This window comes from Polistes dominula, unplaced genomic scaffold (genome assembly GCF_049000335.1).
Source record: "Polistes dominula isolate Pdom_NZ unplaced genomic scaffold, Pdom_raw_medaka scaffold_35, whole genome shotgun sequence".
Classification (NCBI taxonomy): Eukaryota; Metazoa; Arthropoda; class Insecta; order Hymenoptera; family Vespidae; genus Polistes; species Polistes dominula.
Genome location: NW_028300968.1, coordinates 2,419,846 through 2,439,134, shown reverse-complemented (window position 1 = coordinate 2,439,134; position 19,289 = coordinate 2,419,846). Strand labels below are relative to the sequence as shown.

Below are 19,289 nucleotides of genomic sequence, written 5' to 3'. Positions count from 1 at the left end.
GAAACACACGCACTAATGGCTTTTTCTAATCGATCTTTGTTTCTTTTTTAATGTTTTCTCTCTTTTACACATTACATTTATATTTCTTTCTTTTTTTTTTTTTTTAATTTATTCTAAAGATCTATCTTTCTCGCTCCAATCTACAAAGACTTGTTTTCGTTCTCTCTTTGTCTTTTAATCGTCTTGTTCACACGCATGCGCTTTATTCATTACTTAGCTCAACGAGGCTTTCCCACCACTACTCCTACACTTTATTCAACTTTTGTCCCCTCCATTCAACGAAGTGCTGGATATCGACGTTCTTTCAATACGACCATATGTTTACCATTGACAATACTCACTTTAACTTTTTTACCGACATAGCAAAGTATTCTGTTCCATATCTCGCCACCAGATCGCGCCACGTTATGATGATTTTTTTACTATCACTTTTAATTATAATTTAAAAGGATTACTTTTATTCTTTTTAATAAAAAGATTGTTAATATTAATATAAGTCGACTTTAATGAACAAAAAATATCAATTTATTTAAACTAATGTAAAATAATCATTCATAACTACAGAAAAGATTTAAATATTGCCGCGCATAAGATACGAGGATTCTTGGAACGAGATTGGTTGAAAGAACTCACACGTTCATTGATAAATAGTAACACATGATAACCCTCACTTTCATCTTAGTTACTAGCTTGACCACTAGTGGGCGATAGTAGGTACTTAACGTAATGGCGGTCAAAGAATATGGTACTCATTGATGGTATCAATGAATACTATCAAAGAATATAGTATTCATTGATAGTATATATAGTATAATTATATTATAATAGAATTTTAAATAATTATTATTTAGCAATTAAATAATATTAAATAATTAATATATAATTAATGACCACATTTTATATGTATATAAATATTTATTATATAATATATAATAAATAATATATATAATAATATAATTTACTATATCGATGATATATTATTATCCATTTCTTCCTCCCCCCCTTTCTTTTTTATTTTATTAAATCTCTTTTGTATATATCAACATGTGTACAAATATCATAAGAGACGAAAAGTATATGATGAATATGGGATATAAAAAACAGAGAAAGGGAGAGAGAAAAAAAGGAAGAATAAATAAAAAGAATCGCGGTAGAAGGTAGAATGCAGAAGTCAAAAGGGAATGAGAGAGGGTTGGGAAAGGGTGGTGGCGATGGTGGTGGGAGATACTCGTCAAGTCGGTACTCCACCCCCTCGGCTTTAACGCCTCGGAAGTGACGCACTCCTTCGTAGATACGAGCTTTTACGTCAAGCTTGTTCGAGTTGCTTCTCCACCCTTGTGTAGACGACGCGAAGGGACAAAGAGAAAGAATAAGAGAGACAAAGAGAGAATGAGAATGAAACAAGAGTTTCCAAGATTCGATTTTACCCCAAGGTTCCTAGTTTTTTTTTCTTCGATTTATTTCGTTAGTCACGAAAACTATGCGAATATAAACTTACTTATGTTAATAACAATATTATGTATTAACAAAATTATTACATTATTTTAAAGATCTGTTTTGTATTGTAGTGCAACGTTTAGTAAAAATGTTGATGCATTAAACCAAGTTAGGTGAATTTTTCTACAATGTTTAGAAACCACGTACTCAGATAGAGTATACCCCGTGTTATTTGTAAAATTATGAATTATTTATGTTTATTCCTAGAACACAGTTGCGCTCGACAATTTCGCACTTTATTTATCTTTTCTACATTTTTCTCATTTTCTCTTTCATTTTTTTCTTTTCTTTTTTTTTTTAATCTTTCCTTCATGATGAACCACAATACATTCGGTTGGTCGTTACCTAAAAATGCTATATTTTCGGGTTGGAAAACTACAAAACATTTGACACATAAATAAAAAGAACAAAAGTAACTACGCGTTGTAAAGAAACTGAAACAAATTTTACTTTTTTTCAATTTTTTTTTTTTTTTTTTTTTTTTTTTTTTAGGGGGATACATTTCATCAGAAAATTTCATTTTGGTTAAGTATTATGTTTACTTTGATAATAGTTAAGTTCAAATGAGTTATTAATATTCAATTTAATATTAATTATATACGTGAATATTATAAATGCATATTCTATATAAATATTATATCATTTTACTATAACATTTTTATTTATTCATAGTTTTAATCAATCCATGTATTACGAAAATAATTAATAATAATAATAATCATATATATAATCATAATTAATTATTACTCAATACACATTTTACTTTAGTCTCATTATAATAACGATCATCAGCAAAAAAGAAGAGAAGAAAAGAAAAAAAATATAATTTATGAAAGTAAACGTGTTAGATATCAAGAAAAATATTGTTTCTATTCTAGTTTTGTTAATATAATATTGTTATTGTACTATAATTTATTTTATTATATTATTCTTCAGAAAAATTTGCAAATATCGTTATGAACATTCCCTCAATGAAATTATATTCAAGTTACATATGCGCAAACACATATGTAAGTTTGTATTGCATAGTTTATATAATGCAAAAATGTATGGTAAAAATGTAGTGTAAAAAAATGAAACGATTTGGGTTTTGTAAAATTTTAATTTATATCGAATTATATGGAATTAAATATAAAAACGATCGATCATCTATCGCGCAATTAAACGAAACGACGATTTGTCGAAAGAGAAAAAGAATAATAAAATGAAGAAATAAAAAGAAAGAAAGAGAAAGAATGAAAGAAAGAAAAAAAAATGGAAAGAGAGAGAGAAAGAAAAAAAAAAGAGAGAGAGAGAGAGAGAGAGAGAAAGGGACAGGTTTGTGCGCATTACCTTCGCGAAGTCACGAATCTTCAATTATCGAAATGGAAGGGAGCCGAGTGAGAAGGCGGTGCATTCAGATTTCTTGTTTTTTTTTTTTTATTCTTTCTTTTTATTTTTATTTTTTTTCTCTCCACGTATTCGTTTGTAAATGTATGCGAGATTGCATATAGATGTATGCTAGTGTACACGTATGCTCACGTGTGTGTGTGTGTGTGTGTGTGTATGAAAGGTTGGTGGGTGGATGATTTTTTTTTTCTTCTTTATTTTCCTTTCCTTTGCCGTTGTTGTTGTTTTTTTTATCCTCCCATTTTTTTCCTCCCCTCTCACACTCTCCCCCTTTCCCTCGCTCCTTTTTCTTTCTCCTTCTTTTTCTTTCTTTTTTTTTTTTTTTTAACATTTCTTTTTTCTCGTGGCACATTCTGCCGGCTGGCACAATGAGAGGACGGTCGCTTGGCATAAAAATGGGTACAGAAAAGAGTGCGTGGGTGGTAGGTGGGTCAGAGGTAGAACGAGATGGCTGATAGATGAAAAAGTATTCGTGGACTTGGACGAATACACATACACACACGAATATAAAATATATACTGAAATAATATATATATATATATATATATATATATATATTGTGTATATTATATACCTGTATTTATATGAGTGTATAACTTTTGGAAGTTTGTATACTGGTGTGTATGCAATATGCAATTGTGTATTACGAATATGCAAGTATGCAAGTATATAACTGGGTGTATAAGAATAGTTACAGTGTGTATGTAAATATGTTAGTATGTTTATGAGAGTATATAAGTGTGTAATTTTGTATGTATGAATAGAAGTGTATGTGTAACTATATATGTAGAATGCAAGTGTATAGTTGTGTATGTAAGAATGTCAGTAAGTATGAATGCGTATAGATAAGAATATAAACATATAACTGTGTATGTAAGAATGTTAATGTGTGTGTGTGTGTGTGTGTGTGCACTGTTTGTTAGGAAGAATTGGTAAAGTGGAAGGGAGAAAAAGACGAGGATAGAATGCCACAATGCACGAAAAGATGCGACACGAAATTCGGGTTGCAGGAATAAAAGGAGGTCTCTTCGCAAAGTCATAGTTAAACGAGAAGGAACTACTGAAGTCATTCTCGATAGTGAGAAAGGAAATATGTAAAGATGGGAAGGGACTGCGGGGGTGGAATAGTTCAGTGAGAGAAGAAGAAGTGATATCCTAACTTTACTTCCTATCCTTTTACTTCAAATAAGATAACGAATATACTTTGATATATGTATAACATATATATGGTGCATTCCACGTCAAATCGACCACTTTTTAAACCAACCCCTTTCGCTTTAAAATATTACGTTGCCTAATGTTTTCATTTACCCCTTTTCTCATCAAGTTTTGTAACAATGATTTTTCGAATATCCTACATTTTTTTATTTTTAATTATTAAAAGTATTTGTACAAACACACACGCAACACGCTTTAAATACTTTTTTTCATATATATATATACATTTCCTAGTTCAACAAATTATTTGATAAATCTAAGATTCATTTGATTATTTTTAATAAAATTCATGTGTCAGAAGGACCAACAAAATTAAATAATAATTTAAACATGTAAATATGAATTTAAATTGAATCTAGCACAGCCATTCGCCCGATAGTACTTGCGTTACATAATTTACAATTAGATTTGGAATAGATCACAAGCAATATCGACCCAGGTCTCACCGCGAGAAGGTTGCTGTGTTCGGAGACCCACGGGCTAAGACTCTAATTCTATAATTATCTTTCTAACTATTACATTTTCATTAGTCATTTGTTAGAAAGAAATTAATTTCTAAAAATAAACCGGAAAAACGTGTCACCAAATTTTTTATCCAACTTATTATTTAAAGTTAGATGAAAAATCATGTACATCGTTTTAAATCGACCTACCTACCCGATTTACAATCCTAAATTAACGCAAAAATGTCAAAGCTGTGACGTAGATTCGGTTGGAACTTTAAATAATATAAAACGCAAGTTCCTATTATACAAACGCAAGTTCCTATTATACAAACGCAAGTTCCTATTATACAAACGCAAGTTCCTATTAAACAAACGCAAGTTCCTATTATACAAACGCAAGTTCCTATTATACAAACGCAAGTTCCTACTAAACAAACGCAAGTTCCTATTATACAAACGCAAGTTCCTACTAAACAAATGCAAAAATTTGAACTTACAATGTAACACGCAAAGTGTTACAATATGAACGCACGCACGCACGCATTTATGTGCACTAACGTGCAGTGACTATTATTTTAATAATAATAAGAATTCGTAATGTTATAAAAAATACTCCTAATATTATTTAAAACCTGATAAAAATATTTTAATTTCTCGTTGGATCAAAATATTTTCATGATTATTAAATTTATATTTTATTCTTTCATAAGATTAAAATAATTTAACAAATTCTTTTTGCATTACTCATCTTATTATAGCATCATAAATCAATCATTTATTTTATTATCTTATCATTTGATATATCATTCTATCTAAGATTAATCCTCTTCAGATGCTATTAACAATATTGCTACCTGTGAATAGAAACAATGTAGAAAGATTTATAAAAAAAAAGAATCAATAAAAATTGTTCATACACAACACACAAATAGATTTATTACATTCATACATTCATATATTCAGATACAAAACCCACCACCACACTACTACGACAACACAAACTACAAACACTAGAATCGATCTTGCCAATAATCTTTGTCTTCTGTCTTCTTATTTTTGTATTCCACTTCTGTAACAAAAAACTAGATTAAAAGGGCATGTGTGGAAAAATAAAATTCGATGTAGAATCCCCGACCAAAAATTTCCAATTTAAAAAAAAAACAAAGTTTGAAGTGACCAAAAAGTGGACATTAAAAAATATCGAATTCTCGATACATTAGAAAATGTGTTTTTCTATATTTTAAACACAAGTGAATATGAAAAAATGCATGTCTCTGGACGCATGCTTTTTTCAATATGCAAATATATTGATTCATACGAAATTATTAATTGATTAATACAATTACAAATACACATAGAAAATATAATTCAAGACACATTATAAAAAACTTAATCAATTGTGAATATTTCACAATATTTTAAAAATTAATTAACACCGCTTTCAAAAGGAAAAAAAAACAATATTGCACCTTACGTCGTATTACAAAATGCATACGCAATTATGCATATCACCATAACCATAACCATATTGAGATCAAATATACATTTGATCGATAGATTACACATACACATTTTTTATTTAATTGAATTTATATTAACGCGAAGTATGCAGTTACATCGAGTGTCTGATGTACATATATTACAACATTTATGTACAAGACACTTTTTGATTTCTAGTAAACTATTAAAAAAGCAAAAAAATAGTAATACAATTTCACAATTTTCGAAGTACGTATTTTAAATAAATATGAATTCAAGTGTACACAATGTAATATGAAATTTTAAATGAAGACAAAATTGAAATTCAATATAGAAAAATATTAATTGAAACAAAATTGATAATTAATTAATTACTACTGCTTGCTTTAACAGATTCTAAGCTAATCAAGTCTCATAGATAATTAATCGGAATAATATGACTAATTTTTCATGGGAAAGGATGATTGACTCTAACTAATGGGACTAATCTGATTAGCCCATATATAAAAAAAAAAAAAATACACAAATCTAAACAAGGTGATAATGTTCTTCTGCGACCACGTAAGAGGGATATACCCTCGTGGAAGCAATTGTGATTAGGATGAATATTTAGATGAAGCGTACTACTAATCGTCGAAGAGTGCGATTATATATGTAGACGCAATTATGAATGAACATGAATGAAGGGTATGTAAGGCTTACCTTACATTACCCACAGCTCTATGAGCTGTATGAGAGGGGTGTCCCTACCCTACGGGAATTATAATACAAATCTACATAAAAAATAGAAAAATAAAATGCCAAGGGAAAATTATTCCAAATTAATATCTACAAGCTTGATAATCACCCAGGTGCATTTACAATCCCGTATGCAAAGCCTGGGCTCCCTGTTCTCAACTTATTCGTATAATCCACACTCTCGAGAGTGTGGGACAGCCTTTTATTTAGGTTTGTTTATATATCAAGACTTATGCATTTTATTCCAACTAAATAATTTCTTCTATTATAAATCTGTATAAAAATAGTCGAATGATTTTTGTATCATCTCTCTTTGCTTTCATTTCTTAGAACAACTTGGATATTTATTTATATATATTTCATAAAAATACTTTCTCCTCAAATCTTTCAATTACATATTTATTTGTTAATAATGTTAGAATTAAAATGCACACTCTTGACATATTTATATGCACTCGCATGTGCTGGCTGTACTTTTATGTATTTTCATTTCGCTTAGCAAGACTTATACGTTTCTAATCAGAATGATTCAAAATAGTTTTTCATTAATTTGCACTATGTAAATATAAATTAATTATTATATATAGATTTAAATAAAATATTCTAATTTTTATTAGATAAATTTCTGTAGTTAAAAAAAATATTATGAAGATTTAAAAACTTTCAATAATTATTTATTACATACTTTTATCAGTGCATTCATTCATTCACTTTTGATCATTCTGAATGAGAAATGTATATTCTTACTGTATGTTCATCTACATTTAGCAGGTATGTATGTTCGATTGCATTTAGCAATTATATTCATCTGCATTTAGCAGGTATGTTTGTACTTACTGCGATTTTCATATGCACTTTTAAGTGCAGGCAAGCCTTTTCAATTGTTTCATTTATGTACCAAGAACTATACATTTTTATTCCAAAAACTAATCTTTCTACTTTTATATATAATAAATTTAAAAATATATTAATCATCTTCATATTACTCATTATTTCACTTTCATACATCTCTTATAAAATCTTTTTTTAAATATTTATGTATAGTAAAAATACTTTCTCCTTCTCTCTCTTATGAATTTATTAATTCTTTCATTTGGTATTTATTTATAAATAATTATAGAATAAAAATGTACATTCCGGACATATTAATATGCACTTATGAGTGCTGGCTGCCGTTCCTTTTATTTCATTTATTTGAATGAAAAATGTATATTCTTATCATATGTTCATCTGCACTTCAGCAGGTATTTCCATCTGCATTCAGCAGGTATGTTTGTACTTACTGCGATTTTCATATGCACTTTTTAGTGAAGGCATGTACTTACTGCGATTTTCATATGCACTCTTCAGTGCACTTAATCAGAATGATTCAAATTTTTTTTTATTTATTTATTACTATTTAAGATAAAAATCAACGACTATATATTTAATAAAATAAAATGTATATATGAATTAAGAGACTATGTAAAAAAAGAATCTTGTAACTTTTGGATGCATTACATTACATATATTCAATAAATTATTATATCTTGGAAAAAAATTGAAATGAATTTAAATGGTATTAAAAAATATTGAAAATATTTATTTATTATATACTTTAATTAATGCATTTATTAATTCAATTTGAATCACTCAGAATGATAAAACCTTTTCGTTGACCTTATCTGCATTTTTGAATGCAGAAATATCCTCTTCTTCCATCGTTGTATCCAAATGCACTCTTTTGTGCAAGCTGCAGCAATCCATGGATGTCCACACAATTTAAACGATCGTGTCTCTAATTTAATGAAAAATATCTAAGAAAATACTCTAATTTATATACTTCAAAAATGCAATGACTCGACTATTAATTTATATTAATAAAAAAACTGCAATGACTGGACTTTTAATTTAATTTAATAAAAAAACTGCTATGTGTGTGTGTGGTGGGGTGTGTAAGACTCGAATTTTAATCTAATAAGAAAACTGCAATGACTCGACTTTGAATTAAATAAAAAAATGCAATGAATCTATTAATTAAATAAAAATAGCAAAATCTAGACTCTAATATTTAAAAGACTCTAATTTTTCACGAACGCGAGTGTGGAACAGCGTAGCAGGGAGATGGAATGGTCCATCATCTCCATTCAGGAACAACTTATAACTAATACTACTACGAGCATAAATGACAACGTGATAAAAGGAAAAAAAGGGATTTTGATAAGACCACGAATCATCGTTCAAAGGATTAATCCTTGGAAAAATAACTCGTAGTCAAATAGTTGCCCTCTTGAGCCACAATTTGTGGGGGCCTCTTCGGCATTTTGCCTCTTCTTTGCTTCGTGCCCTGACCACTGCAATAGAGCATTCCCTACGTGCGACGCAAGGCAAAATTACGTGTCAAAAAACGCCCTACCGTTTGAAACAATACATCACAAAAATTGGCATATTTCAGTGGATTATATCAAAAGAATGAAATCGTCCCTGAGCTAAACCGACCTAATCCCGACCTGTTCTCACCATACGCGACAAGACTCAAACCCTCGTGTTTAATAAAACGCATTTTATTATACGAGACGCAATTGGATCTAAGCTGAAAGAAAATTGGGGAAGGAATCAACACAGGTATTAATAATTGTTATTTCCGCAGGTTTTTGCGCTGGTATTTTTTTATTTATTCTTATTCTTACTTAACCTAACGAGAGGTAAGAGCTTGCAACGTACAGTATCGATTTATTCTAAATAATATAACCACTGAAATATGACAAAGTTTGTAAATGCATCATCCCAAACGCCACTGACGAGTCCCAACACGCAATCTCAACTGCGTTCCTACCTAAGTGCGTCTCGATTTTTTTCTAACACAATTCTCACTTACTTATTTATGTGTTAAAAAGAAATATAAAAAAAATAAATGTGTAAAATAGTGAGAAAATATTTAATTAATTCCGTAAAGTAATCAGGCTAGCCTGTGGACGATCAATGGACTCGAAAGAATTCACCGATCGTGCGCAACTACACAGGCACATTTAATCGAATGCTCCAGCAGATATCTTTTTTTCTAAATGATGAACCTATTACAAACTAGGATTAACACGTTGCACATTAAAAGTGAATAATGTTTCGATAAAAAGAAAAAATTACAACAACTGTAATATTCTCATTTTATTCGAGGTATAGGTGTATGTTATTTCTAATATTAAGAAATATATTATATATAGTATAATAAAGATCGCGAAGTGCAAGTGTTAATATACTTAAAAAACTAAGTATCAAAACTAATTCAAAATTCTTTGCTAAGTTCAAAAGATATTGGGTGATCTATCTAATGTTCTCATTGGTTGCAAAGTATTTTTGAACTGTTTGATACAATTATCTTAACATAATGCATAGTATCAGCAAAAAAGAATAGAGAAAAAAGATATGGTGAAAGGTGTAAAAATTTGCTGATACTTAGCTGAAAACCCCGGAGGCAGGAATGTCCACCCTGAATGGAAGCAAACCTATTGCCGTACCCGGTCCTTACCTACTTAAAATTAAAGTTTTCACATACACTCAGAAAAGTATGCTACCTGCCTGCCTATCAACCTATATTTAAAAAGTGCAAACAGACACACCAACACATACACTCCACGGTTCTCACACACTCCACCAGGGTGCAAAAGCCTAAACTAGAGAGCATGCCCCGGGGCACCTCCGACACCCTAGTTCAACCACGTTTTCTAAACTTATATTCTATAAGGTTACGTACCAATTGCTGTAATCGACTGCCAAGGCTAATGATTATTGCAATAATAACTACAGCAAAAATACTGGTACATACTAGTATATAGTAGCATACTAGTATAATACAAGTATTGTTGAATTTCCACAAATAAATGTGGGAACTCTACTATTCAAAACGATTAGGAAAAATAAAATGAGAAAAATTGAATATAAGTATAAAAATACAAGTACATATCACACACGTGACTGTACAAGTATTTATCTGAATATTGAATGATGTATTAATTAAAAAGTACCACGAAACGATGTACAATGCACCACCTATAACGCACACACAGGTGCAATGTACACCGTGCAATCACTAACACAATGACAGTCGCCAAAGGAAAACTTAATAACTAAAACCTGTGCAAACTTTTTCTCACCCATACGTGTAACACCTGGGTAACACGCATCGATGAGAACGAAGAAAGCACAGGGGGGGAGAAAAGGGGGAATTAGTATATTAGAAGCTGAAAAGCCTGATCTAAAAAAACATAATTAACACATATATAAATATATCAGAAAAGATTTTCATAAAAATTCATCTAAACGGGCTAAGGACTCTACAAGTCATTTGGTGAATAATGACTTAAACAAGCGAATGAAAAAAAAAAGTTACCCCATAGGAAACAGTTAGAGTTTCGAGGTAAGGATGTATTAAAAGACTCTACGGTGATGATGGATATTTTTTGCAAACCTCGGACGATTCTTTCACTAAATGGCTGTTCTAATGAAAGAACTGGGCTTTGAGCCACCACTTAATTGCCAGAATCTATCCGTTCGCGAATTTTGTTTGTCTTCTTGCTCATTTATTAACAATATCGAAGTATCGATCTATTGAAATAAATTACGATTGAAAAACTAATTACGATTAAAAAACTAATCACGTTTGAAAAATTAATTATGAAGCAGTGCATGTATAAAAATTCATAAATGCTTTCTTGGCACGAAATCAAGTAAATTAATGCTTGATTTCATCACTACTAACACGAGTAAATATGTAAAGAGAAAAAATAAGTACAATAATTAATTGAAGTGTTAATTAAGTGAATTGAAACCGATGAAACAAGAAGACCCTGGCCTAATCTAAATAAATCACATATATAAAAATCACATATATTGGGAATCACTCGTGAGCAAAACCATAGATTTTACTCACGGTCGCTTATGCTCGTTTTGGACAAAACACATCTACAAATACAACCAGGAACCCGTGCCGATATTGGATCTTTCATCCTCGGCATGATTGGGCACTGGAGGGACTTTAAATAAAAACTCACGGTTTAAGAAGTTCTGCGATGGCTCCAAAACACTCGTCCCCCTCGCTGTTGGTTGAATGATGTCGTGAAGTGGATTCAAATTTGATGAATTGTTGAATCGATGTATCGTTGAATCGTTGAATTGATGATTGATCTGTAATCAAAAATACAATTTCCAATTAATTATGTTTCATATCATTTTAAACAATTATGATTTAAAAAATATATGAGAAGTAATAATTAAAATTACAAGATAATACTAACCGTTGATTTATCCAGACGAAGCCCCAGATTCGTTGATAAAGATGATCCAGAAGAAAATGAAGATTTTAATTCACACTTTCGACCATGACAATATTTTCATCGAAAACGCAAATCCTCTTCTACCGAATTGGCCGAAAGTGTGTTAATGATTCTAATCACGCGTACCGAGCATATTATTTTTCATTTAACAAGAATATTGAAATAAATTCTTGCATTGATTTTAAATGCGATCGAGTTTAGTAATTATTTTTAAAGCAATCTATGCGATTGTATAGAAAAAATGTAACTTTGTTCGAAACAAACACTGACTCTAAGATTGCATTGCACGCAATCACAATTGAAGATCTGAAAATGAAAGTTTAGTTAAAGCAAGTCGTAGCGTACTTCTATTTATTTATTACGTTACTAATGAAAAATATATTATTCATTTTAATATTCAATTATTTAAACTACATATTCCAAAAATTCTGGAATTGTACTATTATTTTAATGTTTTAATTATTAATATAAAAAAGAGAATTCAAATGATGTAACCACAACCTTTTAAACTATATGAAAAATAATATAAAATACAAACGAACAAATATCACATTGCATTCTATCTTTCAAAAAATATATTTAATCGCGATAGGGTTATTTTTACAGAAGTATGCTAATTGCGTGAATACCTATAAGAAAAAATAGATATAGCATTAATGTAAAACTAAGCAAGGTACAATATTTATAAATAATCATTTAAACAATTAATTAGAATCGATTGAACGTGTCTTGAATTATTTATGTGAATTTAATACCAAGATAAATGAAATGAATTCAAATTAATAAAATTTAAACAACAATTGCAACGTGTAATTAAATAATTAATTCAATAAATCGTTTCATTCACATTATAATTTAGTTAATGATGCAACAAGTTAAAATTTTCTAATGCATCGAACGTCAGCCATTGGCTCGACAGTGCTTACGTTGTACCATATTAATTCTATGGACATCTTAAGCAATATCGGTTACCGGATCTCACCACTAGGAGGTTGCTGCGTCGGAGATCCATATAAAAATTGATGCATTTATAAAATTAAAGAAAAGAAAGAGAGAAATATATCTGCATGTATGTAAGTATGCAGTAGTTTATAACACCATTGATTAGTATTATTTCCATGGAACGATAATGAACGTCTTTCTGAAACCATAAAAAGAATGAAAATATTATAAAAATCTTGATGAAATCATACAAAAGTATAAGATTCTATAAGATCTTAATTAAAGATCTTCTTACCTAATTTGAAAACATTCACGTCATCGATAATGATTGCATGAACCTGCAAATAAAATATAAGATTTGATTAGATTATGAGATTTAATATTAAAACATCGTATTAAATATTAGATAAAAATCTTTTAAATTGTCTAAATAAAAAAGTAATTGTATCGGCAAACTCAATAAAGAGTAAGATAAAAAATAAACCCGTTTATATACCATACTATGCAATAAGAAACTTTTTAAAGTATTAAAATCAAAACGATAACGTTAGAAATAAAATTATTAAATAATTTAATACGTTTAATTTTCGGTGATGTTGTCTCGTCGAAGGATAGAAGACGAATACAAGATACGTTACTACGTAACCTTGGTAGAGGGGATCTCGGGAATGTCGAACGTTCGACTATTATGCGTATGTTATCGGCTGTTTACGTTTTGTCGTCGGCTCGAGAAATTCCTGAAAATATAAATACACATTTATATAATAGCTTATATGTCGAGTGTATTGTTTTCTTATTCTTCCTCTCCCTCTCACAATCCTTCTCTCTCACTCTTTCTGTAGTATTTCTATATGCTTATATGCTTATACTTAAAAAAAATAATGCTCACCTCGCCGAATATGGAGAAGATAAAAAAAGTTGCCACAAGATTAAAAGTTTAGTGAATTCGTGTTGCAACTCTCCCCATGCTCAGAAAGCTAAAAAAAAGTAAAATATGAAAAAACTCACGTATAAAAATCTTGGATATAACATTCGTTATATATCATTTAATATATAACAGGAAGGTGTACGTAAAATATTAATTGAAACAATTACCTGAAATTAACGGGATAACAAAATCCGCTGCAACAAGTATACAGATGACAGATTAAAAAATTCGAAATATTCGCCATATTCATGTGCATAAAACAGGCGCGTAAGACTGGCGCGAAAATACTGCATGCGCGAAAATGATGCGCAGTATATCTTCTTTCCATCTATAATAAAATAAAATTTCAAATGATTAAAAATACGATATAGGACCACAAAAATTGTCAAAATATACTCAAAAAATCGAAATTGATCCTTACATCCTTTATATATTGTAATAGAAAGGTGTGAACCTTACAAAATATCTTTTAATTACCTGATCTTAACGGGACGATGACACTCCGATGTGTTCTCCACGAAAGACGCCATGAAACTGAAGAATTCGGACGAAAGCTTGGCCGTGATTGGCTAATTCATTTTTTTGATCATGAAAAGGGTCATCACGGCTTCTTACACGGACAGAATCTGACCTTCCTCATGACCACGCTGGTCAAACTACATATGATAATTTATTTATTAAATAAATTAAAAATCATTTCTATTTTTCTAATAAATGTACACAATACTTATAAATATTCTAAAAATAATGAATAGAATAAAGACAATGTAGACATTAAGAGATCTTTGTCGTTTTGCACAAAAGAACAATGTCGTATAGAAGACAATTGTCGATAGAAAAATGTCTAATATGAAATGCAGCATATGAAAGAATAAATTCCCAAAATCTGTATCGATAAAGAATCCTTACAATTTAAATACTTTCAGAGATGCATAATTGTTTTTAAAATATTTACAATAACGCTTATACACGATTCACACAAAGATTATTCCACATGATTTTCTATGCTATAAGATACTACATTCTCTTTATTCTATTCATTATTTTTAGAATAATTATGAATAACGTGTACATTTAATTTATAATAAAAAAAAGAAACATTATTTTACAACATATTTAAATTATTTTCTATTTAATGTATGTTAAAACATATGAAATGTTTAAACTAATGTATATCCATAGACAATCTGAAATGTAATTAGAGTATATTAGAATGATAAAATAGTTGTTAAATAATTAATATAGGTGCATATTGTTATCTAATAACTTATTACATATGATCTATGTACCTTTCTCTTCAAGATTCACCTTTTAACTGAGACATTATACTCTGTGAAAATGCTTTTATTTAATGTTGGTTATGTTATTTTCCAAATGTAGCCCATGTATGCAACGCAAATAACATTCCAATTAAACAGAGATTCACATTATAACTCTCTAATTTTTTCATTCTTATCACTTTTATGTAGTAACTATTTTTATTAAATGCATATGTAACTTGTAATCATTATAAAAAATTACAAATAGTATAAGAAGAGCGCATAATGTAAACATTATCTCATTGCATAAGAGAAAACTGTCATGTAGAAAAGAAACCTTGTCAAAGAAATATGTAAAACAATTGACAATCTATCGCTTGCCAATAGTAGAAAAATCCCTATTATTTGTTTCGATAACGTTAAAACTCGCCTTTATGATAGTGATTTATTTTTATACGTGTGGCAAGCGATAGATTGTCAATTTTTTTACAAAATTTATTGGAAAGGTTTTCATTCTACATGATTGTTTTCTCGTGTGTAATCAGATAATGTTTTTATTCTGCATTCTTTTTATTCTATTCATTATTTTTACAATATTTATAAGTAACATGTGAATTTTAATGATAATAATAGTTATATTGGGATAAAAAAATGTGATATAAAAAAATATGTGATAATAAGAATCTTTTATTTAAAATTTTTATTTAAAAAATTAGAGAGTTATAATGTGAATCTCTGTTTAATTGGAATGTTATTTGCGTTGCATACATGGGCTACATTTGGAAAATAACATAACCAACATTGAATAAAAGCATTTTCACAGAGTATAATGTCTCAGTTAAAAGGTGAATCTTGAAGAGAAAGGTACATAGATCATATGTAATAAGTTATTAGATAACAATATGCACCTATATTAATTATTTAACAACTATTTTATCATTCTAATATACTCTAATTACATTTCAGATTGTCTATGGATATACATTAGTTTAAACATTTCATATGTTTTAACATACATTAAATAGAAAATAATTTAAATATGTTGTAAAATAATGTTTCTTTTTTTATTATAAATTAAATGTACACGTTATTCATAATTATTCTAAAAATAATGAATAGAATAAAGAGAATGTAGTATCTTATAGCATAGAAAATCATGTGGAATAATCTTTGTGTGAATCGTGTATAAGCGTTATTGTAAATATTTTAAAAACAATTATGCATCTCTGAAAGTATTTAAATTGTAAGGATTCTTTATCGATACAGATTTTGGGAATTTATTCTTTCATATGCTGCATTTCATATTAGACATTTTTCTATCGACAATTGTCTTCTATACGACATTGTTCTTTTGTGCAAAACGACAAAGATCTCTTAATGTCTACATTGTCTTTATTCTATTCATTATTTTTAGAATATTTATAAGTATTGTGTACATTTATTAGAAAAATAGAAATGATTTTTAATTTATTTAATAAATAAATTATCATATGTAGTTTGACCAGCGTGGTCATGAGGAAGGTCAGATTCTGTCCGTGTAAGAAGCCGTGATGACCCTTTTCATGATCAAAAAAATGAATTAGCCAATCACGGCCAAGCTTTCGTCCGAATTCTTCAGTTTCATGGCGTCTTTCGTGGAGAACACATCGGAGTGTCATCGTCCCGTTAAGATCAGGTAATTAAAAGATATTTTGTAAGGTTCACACCTTTCTATTACAATATATAAAGGATGTAAGGATCAATTTCGATTTTTTGAGTATATTTTGACAATTTTTGTGGTCCTATATCGTATTTTTAATCATTTGAAATTTTATTTTATTATAGATGGAAAGAAGATATACTGCGCATCATTTTCGCGCATGCAGTATTTTCGCGCCAGTCTTACGCGCCTGTTTTATGCACATGAATATGGCGAATATTTCGAATTTTTTAATCTGTCATCTGTATACTTGTTGCAGCGGATTTTGTTATCCCGTTAATTTCAGGTAATTGTTTCAATTAATATTTTACGTACACCTTCCTGTTATATATTAAATGATATATAACGAATGTTATATCCAAGATTTTTATACGTGAGTTTTTTCATATTTTACTTTTTTTTAGCTTTCTGAGCATGGGGAGAGTTGCAACACGAATTCACTAAACTTTTAATCTTGTGGCAACTTTTTTTATCTTCTCCATATTCGGCGAGGTGAGCATTATTTTTTTTAAGTATAAGCATATAAGCATATAGAAATACTACAGAAAGAGTGAGAGAGAAGGATTGTGAGAGGGAGAGGAAGAATAAGAAAACAATACACTCGACATATAAGCTATTATATAAATGTGTATTTATATTTGCAGGTATTTCTCGAGTCGACGACAAAACGTAAACAGCCGATAACATAGGTATAATAGCCGAACGTTCGACACTCCCGAGATCTCCTCTACCAAGGTTACGTAGTAACATACCTCGTATTCGTCGTCTATCTTTCAACGAGACAACATAAACGAAAATGAGGTGTATTAAATTATTTAATAATTTTATTTCTAACGTTATCGTTTTGATTTTAATAGTTTAAAAAGTTTTTCATTGCATAGAATGGTATAAAAACTGGTTTATTTTTTATGTTACTCTTTATTGAGTTTGCTGATACAATTATTGTTTTATTTAGACAACTTTAAAGATTTTCAATTAACATTTTTATTAACATTACATTTTTGGTATACTTTGATACAAAATTTTTATACTTTATATTTTCCATTGAATATTTAATCAGAAATATTCAATGGTTTTAATGTGTGCCCTGCCTTCAGAAATGATTTACAGGAAATATTGTAATATAGTCTTTAGTATGTTTCAGCTTTTCAGACTTTCTATTTAATTTTATTTTATACATCGTCATCCTAAGGGTAGGATACCCATCCTGCAATCATCAACGAAGACTAAAAGTAAGTATATTTTACTATCAAACATTTCTATGATAATTTCAAATGATTTTTATTACAACAATGATATTAATTGTTCTTTTTCTTTTTCTGTTTCAGAAAATCATTGCAATCGAGCGTGTAGGCAATGAGGTTCTCGTGTGTTGCATCGTGTTAAAATAAAATATAAAAAAGTCGATAAGTAGATTCAGTGTTGATCATCGCAAGTTAAAATTTCGTTTGCTCGGTTAAGAAACTCGCAAGTTTCTTTAATTAAGTTTAAACGTGTGCTCATCGTCATCCTAAGGGTAGGAGACCCATCGTGCATTCATCAATGAAGGAAAAACGTAAGTCAATTTTTATATTAAACATTTTCTCAATAATTATAGTAATTTTTATATAACATTAATTTATATAATTTTGTTTTTATTTGTGTTTCAGATCATCGTTGGAATGGTATTCACAATTTATTAATTAAATTCATTTAGAAATTCGTTTAACACTAGATTTGTTCGCTATTACTTTGTTCATCATTTTTTAAAAATTTACAAACAATGTTTAAATGAAAAAGTGGGTAGAGGAGAGGAATTAATATTTATGCATATTTCATTACAGCATTAAAAATTAATATATATTTTTAAAAAATATTCTATTTTAAAATTAATTAAATTTAAATTTTATTAAATTACAATTAATTAAAATATTTCTATTTTATATATATGTAACAAAAAAGTTTGAAATGAATCACATTTGCTCGGTCCATAAATCTAGTGTTAATTGAATTAATTGCATTTAATGCAGTTTTATAGTAATTATTTGTGCATTGTCATTGTCATCCTAAGGATAAGAGATCCATTGTGCATTCATCAATAAAGATTTAAAGTGAGTATATTTTTGTATTAAATAATTCCTCAAAAATTTTAATGTTTTTCTGTAATAGTAATGATATTAATAGTATTGTTTTTTATTTCAGTTTCAGATTGCAATAGTGAGCGAAGCAATATGTGCAGTGTTTATGGTGGTATCATCAAACTGCGTGCAATGCAGTCTTTGAATTAGTTGTAGAATCAGTGATCGGGCGAGTAATAAGTTAAAATCAAACGCGAATTAGAGTCAGTGTTGTTCGTCGTATAATAAAATATCGGTTTCGCGATAAGAAACTCATCTATAGTTTCTT

The 19,289-nt window shown here is 29.1% G+C and overlaps 1 long non-coding RNA gene across 1 annotated transcript; it reads left to right on the top strand.

Moving 5' to 3' along the window:
- The first annotated feature begins 16,800 nt into the window (after window positions 1-16,800).
- On the top strand, window positions 16,801-17,920 carry LOC149032381 (uncharacterized). The gene is made up of 4 exons (XR_016176818.1): window positions 16,801-16,880; window positions 17,030-17,190; window positions 17,309-17,396; window positions 17,549-17,920. It is a non-coding gene; the product is annotated as an uncharacterized LOC149032381 (long non-coding RNA).
- Window positions 17,921-19,289: the final 1,369 nt, after the last annotated feature.